The sequence below is a fragment of the Girardinichthys multiradiatus genome, chromosome 4 (genome assembly GCF_021462225.1).
Source record: "Girardinichthys multiradiatus isolate DD_20200921_A chromosome 4, DD_fGirMul_XY1, whole genome shotgun sequence".
In the NCBI taxonomy this organism is placed as follows: Eukaryota; Metazoa; Chordata; class Actinopteri; order Cyprinodontiformes; family Goodeidae; genus Girardinichthys; species Girardinichthys multiradiatus.
In genome coordinates, this window is record NC_061797.1 from 26,129,919 (window position 1) to 26,139,304 (window position 9,386).

A 9,386-nucleotide genomic window follows, 5' to 3' on the forward strand; every position below is an offset into this window, starting at 1 on the left:
TGAGCAGATACAAAATGTAGTTTTCAAATATGGATTTCATCGATTAAGGGAAAAAAGTGATCCAAAGAAACCTTTGTATATGTGTAAAAGTAATTATCCCCTAAACCTAATAACTGGATGTAACACCCTTGGCAGCGACAACTGCTATCCAGCATTTGCAATAACCACAAATGCACCTTTTGTATTACTTTGGGGGCAGTTTGGCCTTAGTGTTGCAGAGTTGTTTAAATTCAAACATTGGAGGGTTCTGAGGTCATGAGCTACCTTTTTGAGGTCACAGTGCATGTCAATTGGAATTAGGTCAAAACTTTGACTACGTCAATCCAAAAACTTATTTTGTTTTATTAAGCCAGTCATAACTAGACCTGCTAATATACTTCAGCCCTACTTCATAACCAAAGTGCGTTTGATCATCAAGGCCAGGAACTGATTGTCATTCTCACATGTTGTTCAGGTCTTGAAACATCCTAAGATCACACTACCACCATCATCTTGGCATGTAACTATAATATTCTTTTTTTTTATAATGTTTTAGAAGACTTACTTTGCTCTTGTCAATTCACAGAAGATTTTCTCTAAGATTTGGTCAATCAAGATGTTTGGCAAATGGAAGGGTTTTTGTGCTGTTTTTGGTGAGCGTTGTCGTGGCCTTGGTACTTTTCCACGAATGCTAATTTTGCCTAGTCTCTTTCTTAATGTTAAATCATGAACACTGACCTTAACTGAGGCAAGTTAGACCTACAGTGCTTTAGATGATGACCTGGAGTTTGTTACCTCATGGAAGACACACTGATGTGCTCTTCACTCCTGGAAAGGTTGTTGTGACCTTTTCCAAACTGATAGATGTTTGAGAGATTTTGTTTCCTATGAGGTGTTGATTTTTTTAGACCAGACATATAATTCTTCTGAAGATCTTTTAGCCTGCTTCATGTTGTCAGACAGGTCTAGTTTAAATTATTTTTTTAAATTGCTCCCGTAAAATGCTCATTCATGGCTAAACAAAGGGCCTTACCTCTTACCATTTCACAGAGGATTAGGTTGGTTTAGATAGCTTTTCCCTAAAAAAAAAATCTTCATTTAAAAAACACTTTTTCTATTTATTCGGGTAAACTTTGCTTGATATTAAAACTAGTTTAATGTCCTGAAATATTTTGGTCTGACAAAAATCCAAATGAAATTTGTAAGAGGGGAAGACTTATTTAGAGCAATGTATGTTGTATTTTTTGTGTAACCCCATCTGTGCATCTACCAAAGCTGTTTCTGTCTAAGGCAGCGATAAAGGTCCAAAAAAGTAAAAAAAAAACAACAACATTGATTTTAACAATGAATCAAACATTTTGTCATTTTGTTTTAACACTTTGATTTAGTGCATTTGCTTAGCCATTTGATAATCATCCCGGATAATAATTTTTTCCACCCCTTTCTACAAATCTAACATACAAAGCTCACTGTACCATGCCCATAGGGATAATTTCAGTTCTCAAAGCAGCAGGCTGTGGTAAGATTGGTTTGGCCCTGAAATCAATGGTCTGATCCCTCTCCGTACAGCTTTCTGGCTGACACGCTTGACTTTTCATCTCCACGGTCGCATAGATTGATGACTTATGACCGAGAATGTATGTCTGCTGACCTATAGCGTTGAGTGACTGACACATAATTAATCCAATCACACAGAAAACTGGAAAAAGTAAAGCGAACAATGGTTCAGTGTCATCAGGGCTCGACTTCAAATAACCATTTAACATTTGAAAGTGGAGACCATTCAGTGTACTGCTTCAACAATTATTATAAGAGTACATGAACAGGTTTCACGGGGGCTCTTATTAAAGTAGTTCTCATCAATACAAATTACCCATGTGTTAAGTCACAACAAATTGTGTTTTTGCGGGTCACCCCTAAGCCCCTCGTCGTGTCTTAGGGTGCACCCCTTTTCCTACTCTACATCCCAACACCTGGGTCAGTGGATACCAGCAACAAGCCCCTGAGTGGGCTCCTCTGATGCACAGTTAATTAGAATTCATTTCTGAGCATGCATTAGCCATCCCTGTCTATTTATGGGCTGCTCTCAAATGCAACCACTACAAAACAGTGCACTGTAATTAACCCCACCTAATCAGATAGCGCACTTGTGTTGTGTTCCTATTCGTCCTCAGGCACACGGCCATTGGACGGGGGTTTAAGAGAGAGGATGAGCCCATTCTATAGTTCAGAATGGCTAAGCAGATTAAAACCTCATATCAAACATGATATTTACAGGCAAAGCTCAGTGGAGAGTGCTCCTTTTATGTGGGGTGGGGAGAGGCTTCAGGGCTGGGCTTTTAAAGCCATGTCCCTTAATTGTATTCTGGCTAAGTGGGATGAATGGTGCTTTTTAATCAGACTACTGACGTGGTTGTGGGTTGTAAAAGTATAGAGACTATGCCTCACAGTTAAGATGTTGAATGATATGCTTTTAATCCAGGCCTTTGTGTTTCGACCAATATTAAAATGGATTTTGGCACCTTGTTGATACCTCTAAGCATCTGTGTTATGCTTCTGCTACTTAAGGAAGTCATTGTTGCAAAGGCTTTATTCAATCTATGCTTAAAATTTTAGTAATTAAAGGAATATCTTTTATTTTTCTTTGTTGTTTTACTCTATATGCTTAGAGATACACGATGAAGTTTCTTGTCATGAGACCTGATGCACTTTGTTACACTGAGAGCTCTGCTCCTCCTAGTGGCTGATCTTGACTATATTTCCCCCTCACAGCTGTACATAAATACCTTTGATAGAAGGGATTTACCACATCACATAATAAATTGTAACCCCTTTTCCTTCTTCTCTTCATGGAGCTACTCATGTGGTGGGTGGAAAATAAGAATCACTGCAATCTTTTTGATGTAACCTGACAGGCTCACCATATAGGAAGTAATAAACCCAGTATAAGCCCTGCTGTTCACCTAGTCCATTTGAATTTCATGACCAATCAAATGTCGACAAGGTGTCACTCGGTGGGTAGGGAAGAGGGGAGAGTGAATCCCTTTCCCAAACAGCTAATCCAACTTTAATCCTAGTCATTAGGAATTAGACATGCAGAGCTGTCCGGCCGTGCCTCTAAATTACAATCAAACGGTTACCAATTACACAAATTATTGATGGTAGATTCTCTTTTCAACTGCAAATTAAGGCTATTAAGGAAGGCTCCTTTTTAATGCAAAAGTGACTAATTAACCAGCGGACAGAAAATCTGCTGCCCAGATATCAAAAAGTTCTCAGCACACATTGCAGAAACACAAGGGAACCAATTAGTTTAATTATCAAAACAGCTAATTAAAATTGCACAGTTCCTAATTAGTTCTTTGCTTTTGCGTCTAATTGACAGCATGGAGATAAATGGGCTGCCGATGAAAACGGGGAGAGGAGAAAAACAGGAGAAACTTCGGCAGAATATTTATGCTGACTTTATCTCCGTCTGTGTGGCAGCCCTTGAAAGTGGAAAATTAATGACCTTAATTCCCAAACTGTTTTTCCTCCTAACGGTGCTCCCCTCTGCTCTCCTGGTGCACGCTCCTTTGTATAGGCCTGCCACCCTGCCAACTGCTGGAATGGGAAATGAGGGGTACTCGGGGGTGGGAAGGAGCCACGATTCTCCTCCTAATGTGACAGCTTCCACCTAACAATGGGGAAAGATGAAAGAATGGAGCAGATGTAACCACTGGGAGCGTTGCATCATGGGACTGCAACCCGGTCACACTGTTTTTTTTTTTGTTTTGTTTTTTTAGAAAAGAAACTTCTGTCATCCGCAGGGACACAAATTTGTCCCATGAAAGAGCTGAAACTCTGCTGGGACAGAGATAAAAGACATTTAACGTGCCAGTTTTTCATTTGAATTACACTGTGTTGCAAGTTAGCTACTTTTGAAACCCTACACATTTTTGTTGATGATACAAAAAGGGTCTAAAGGCAGCAAAAACAACTGAATACCTGCTATTTTATCTTCTGAATTTACTGTTATGACTCAAACTACTTACTGATATGATCTTTTTGAATGTCCTTGAAAATAAGAAGAAAAATTGCCTCTTTTTGAAAAAACTATACTACAAAGCTGAACATTGTCTGTCCTCCTGGCAGGCATCATTTCTTTGTCAATGTTCCTGCAAGGCCAACCTTGTCATGTGTAATCCCCGCCCTCTCCCTGGATGCAAGTGACATGCGGGTCCTCTTGGCACATTAGTAGATAGCTATCAACTAATCAGTTTACTTTTAGGACTGTGTTAAAATGTAAATTACATTATTGCACAAATTATGCATCCTACCACGTAGATAGGCCGGACCAGAGGCCACATAATGCCAGGGTAATTTGGTTAGTGCCGTCTACATGCAGTGTTAATGCACTCTGATTTCTCCTGCTCTGGGTTAAATAAAGGGTGATGCGTCAACCAGTTGGTGTCTGGGGAAACTGGAGGAGCTTTGTGTTAACTTGGAGAAGAAAGCCTGGTATTTTCCCAAATTTTTATTTAAAAGGCCAAGAGTTTTCTTTCATCTTAAATATTGGAAATGACCTCCCACTCCATCTGCAACCCAAAATTTAATTTAACTTTTCATTGATAATATTTACCTGTTCTCTATTTGAGCCAGATTGCCTGAAGTGCACATTCACTAACATTCAGAGAGTGATTTATCTAAACTCATCCTATCTGTTGCAGAATAAGACCCTGAAGAGGTTGGTTTGTTGCAAAGCCTTGGCCTGGAGGATCTTTGCTGCCCGTGACTAACAAACACACACCTACCACTAATTGATTGTCTTGTGTTTTATTTATGGTGCAGTAGTAATTAGTGGACAGCATAATGTAAGCCATTCATTAGCACCTGGCTACCGCTATGGATTTCAGTGCTTTGTCTCAGATGCACACATCATTAGGGAGAAACAAAGACTGGAATTTATTAGCACGGCTTCTTATAAATATTCTCCAAGTCAGTGTGCCTTTAAGGAAGAACACAGCCCTGTAAAACTTTTGTCAGCATTTGCTCACCGATTCCATTTTCTGCAGAATATGTTAAGGAAGAGCAGTATAAATTTAATTTTAATTGTTTTGTACACACGCCAGTGAAAAGGAACTGATTGGATACAGTTCAGAGACAGTATATTAATACATTATTTTCATATGTTAATTGCTTTGCATAATCTCTCCACTTTGCTCGGTTTGGAAGTACCTGGCATTGAGAAGGGGGCAGAAGAGAATAAAAGACTTCAATTTACATAAAACCAACTCCTCTGAACATTAAATAATAATGCATCAGCAAGCTAAAGGTGTGTTCAGTTAGCAGATAGCACATCTTTATAATTTATGGTCCAGCTGTTCCAGTGGTTTTGAGTCCATTTTCCTCTCTACCTGCTTTAAAAGAAATCTTGTTATTCCAGAATTGACTGGAATGAATTGAGATTTTAATCCTATTGACTTTCTAGCATGGAAATACACACTGGTAGGGAAATATAATGGTGAGCCCTGTAATTAAAGACACTTGTATTCAGCTCTGTGCAATAATGAATCTCATCAAATGTTAAAGCTCAGTTCGTGTGCGTGGGGCTCAAATTTCAAGCTTTTTGACCATCCCCATTTGAGGAATTCCTCAGGGACTGTGTGATTACTCAAGTTTAGCAGTTTATTGCCTCATCTTTCAATAGCCACTGAAGCACAAAATTCTCATCTAGGTTGCTCTTTTTTTCTTCACTTGAAGAACAGGCCAATATAGAGTGCAGAACAGCTGCTCAGATCCCGAGAAACCGCTGTTGGCACCACAGTGTTATTAGCTGCCACCATCGTTGTCCATTCACTGTGTCATTTACAGCATAAGGGCTACATTTTGTGACAAAAATCAGTGGAGTGATTTTAATTGCAGTTGCCATAAGAGCACAAAAACAAGATTGAAATATGAAAATGAATGACACGATGTAAAGAGAAAGTATGAAGGCCTTTTACAAAGATGTATTGATTTAAGGATTAATCTCTAATTAAGGTTGTTCTACAGAATACAAAAAGCATGAGGGCATCCACTGGGTACTCATTTTAACTCCCATTTTGCCCCTTGCCCACTTGGCCCTACTTATAGGTTGTCTGCATTCACAGTGAAAGGCAAGGGCAACCCAATTGTATCTTGTGATATAGGGGAATGGTTAATTAGTAGGGTCAATGGCACTTATTTCAAGAATCTCGCCCTGGATTTACAAAAGTGACACAACCCTGGAAGAGATTTTATTTTGCAAAGACTAAGAATCCCTATTTTACAAAGGCATTAGAAATCATAACTGTGTTTAGGAAGCTCAAATCCATGTACACTAATTCGATCCAGGTTTGTCCAGTCTATGTGATGTGTCCCTAATGCCAAAAGCATTAAAATGATCTTTTTCGTGTTTTTTACAAATACAAGTTTTATAAACGTCACATAGTGTATGGAGGCTACAGTTCATACAGTCCGGGTTTTCGCAGTCTAAGAATCTTGAACTTTGATCAAACAATGATACAATCCAGTCCAGGTTCATTAAAACATAGCAGGCAACCTTTTAGCTTAGCAACAAATATGAATCTTTAAATCAGACACAGTCTTCAGTGCCACTTGCTAGCTGCGTCGAACGGACAACTTTTTTTACAGTGCTTACACTGTGCCCAACACACTGCCCAGTGACTGGTTATGCAAGACAGGAAATGAAGAACTTGTTACAGGTGCAAATTACAGCTTGAGTACTCATGAGTACTTAAGACATGAGGAATGTCATCGAGTTTGCACAGGCTCGCCCAAATTGGACAATAGTAGGTTGGAAAAAAGATGCCTGACTGATGAGTCTTAATTTCAGCTCCGATCATTCAAATGAATGGATCGGAATTTGCAAAAGCAACATGAATGCATCAATTCATCTTGTCTTGCACAATATTGGTTAGGCTGGTGGTGCTGTAATGGTGAGAAGGTATTTTCTTGTAAAACTTGTTGGACCCTTTAGTTCCAACTGAGCATCATTTAAATGTCACATCCTACACGAGTATTGTTGCTGATCATGTCCTTTCCTTTAGGCCCTTCTGATTGCTTCCAGTCGGATAATGCACATGTCACAAGACTTAAATCATCTCAAACTAGTTTCTTAAACATGCCAATGAGCTCACTGTGCCTTCCACAGTCACAGATCTCGACCCAATAGAGCACATTTAGGATGGGGGGGGGGGGATGAGAAATTCTCATCATCAATATACAGTTGACAAATTTGAAACAACTGCAACAACACCTCAATGAAGGTCTATGCCATGAAGAATTAAGACAGTTCTGATGGCAAAAGGGAAAAAAATCTGATACTAGCAAGGTGTGCCCCCCACACACATTTTAAGGTCGTCTTTTCCTTTGTGTTTCGTTTCAACATCTGCTGTGGAGATGACTTGAGCAGGTTGCATAGACAAGAGTGATGGGATGCTGTCTTATATTTGAATGACTAAGTGTGACCTTTGAGAGAGGAGGAGTTGCTTCCAGGGGGGCTGAAGAGAGTCCCTGCTGCTATGAAGCTCATGTCCCTTTGATCCCTCTGTAATGAGACGAACACCAAGCGTTGTGGTCACTGAACACATTGACACACCACCGGAGAGCAGACGGCTCTGCTGCCTGGTGTTACAGCTGGCTGTGTGCGTGTTCGTTTTGTGTCTTCAGGTAGTGCCTGGAGACATTCAATATATCCACTGGGGTTTACTATTTGACTATAATCCACTGCTTCATGCTGTAATTTGCTGTTAACATGCCATATGAATGATGTATGCAAATGTCCACCATTTGTCATGCCAATTAAAAAGCCTCATGTGGCAGAAGCACTCGTAGCATGTCTCATTTTCTCCACACAGGGAAAAGTTACATCAGGGGAAAGAAAGTAGAGTTTTGTTTGTGCCGAGCCGAGCAAAGTTTTCAGTTGTGATGTTGGAGGGCATTCCCTCTGACCTAAACACCACTCCAGTGAAACCCAGCTCTCTCAGACATCTTTAGAGATCCACTGAAGATCAATCATGACCAGGGCCGTCCCCACGAGACCCTTAGTAACAACCACTGATTGCTTTCTGCTGTGCAGGCCGTTAAGTGGAGTCTGGCAATGGCTCCTGGACAACACTTAACAATCAATCAGAGGACACGACCACTTCTCATTGCATCCCTGGTTCTTCCCCTGCATTACACATAAACAATAATTCAGGTGGACACAAGTGACACTTAAGAATCACAGCTAGAGCGTGTCCTGTGATTTAACTGGAGAGGGATACGATGGACTGCAAAAAACTTGAGCTCCTGGATTTTATAAAACCTCTCCAGCTGGGCTGACTTTTCACCTATTGTTATTTGGGCCATGGTGAAATAGTATGAAGGCATGAAATTGATGCTTACAGTGAGCTTAGCCATCAAGGATCTCCAGTGTGCTTTGAGAGCCGAACATGAAAGAAGTCTCATCTGGAATTCAAAATCTCAGAACAGCAGCAAGGTTAGGAAACATAGCTGTAAACATTTTCTAAATGGTTGTGGTTGAAGTATCCAGTTACAAATATTTCAAGCATTTTGTGAGATTTGCTGTTTACTAAGGACAAAATACACAAAACGAAATGTAAACATCATAAAAATTAGAAACAGGCTCTTCAGTGCATCATGCCATTTCAATGTAAATAGTTCTGAAGCAGAAAGTCCCTTATAAAAGCCTAGACTTAAAGTTTGCCTATTGATTAAGGATTCCATTGACTTAATGAACCTTCAACCCTCCATTAGATGACTGGCCAATATATGCACTAATCTCTGGAACGGATGTCCGGCTGTGGTTCCTTTTAAATGAATTGATCTACTCAGCTGGGGAAATGGGCAAGTATTGATATGATTCTGGACGCTGTGATGGATGTGTGTGATGGTAAAACACAAGCTAACATGGGCCAGTGGGCAGAAATTCAGGGAAAACCTTTAGTGACACTTTTTAAAGACAAGATGACATATTTCTATGTTACCAACGATCAGTCCACTGAATTATTGTTATATTTTGAAACTAAAATATAAAAGCATAAAAATGTATTTGTATTTCTGAATGTTTAAGATTTTCACTGTATATTTTTTTGTGAAATAATTTAATAATAATTCCCATTCCCATTCTTTAATTGAATTTTGGCCACTGTGTAATAACATAAGACAAATGGGTCAAAAAAATTAAAAGGAAGGAATAATCATTTCAACTGAGAGTCAATTAGACACTACAATCCATCTCTGTGGTGGACTAAACCAATCGCAACAAGCTCCACAAGATCATCACAGTGTGACGTTCAGACCGCACAGCAAATATTTATCCGAGTCTGATTGTACCCAAGGGAGACAGAAACGTCTGCACCCTCCCCTCCCTCCTTTTGTTG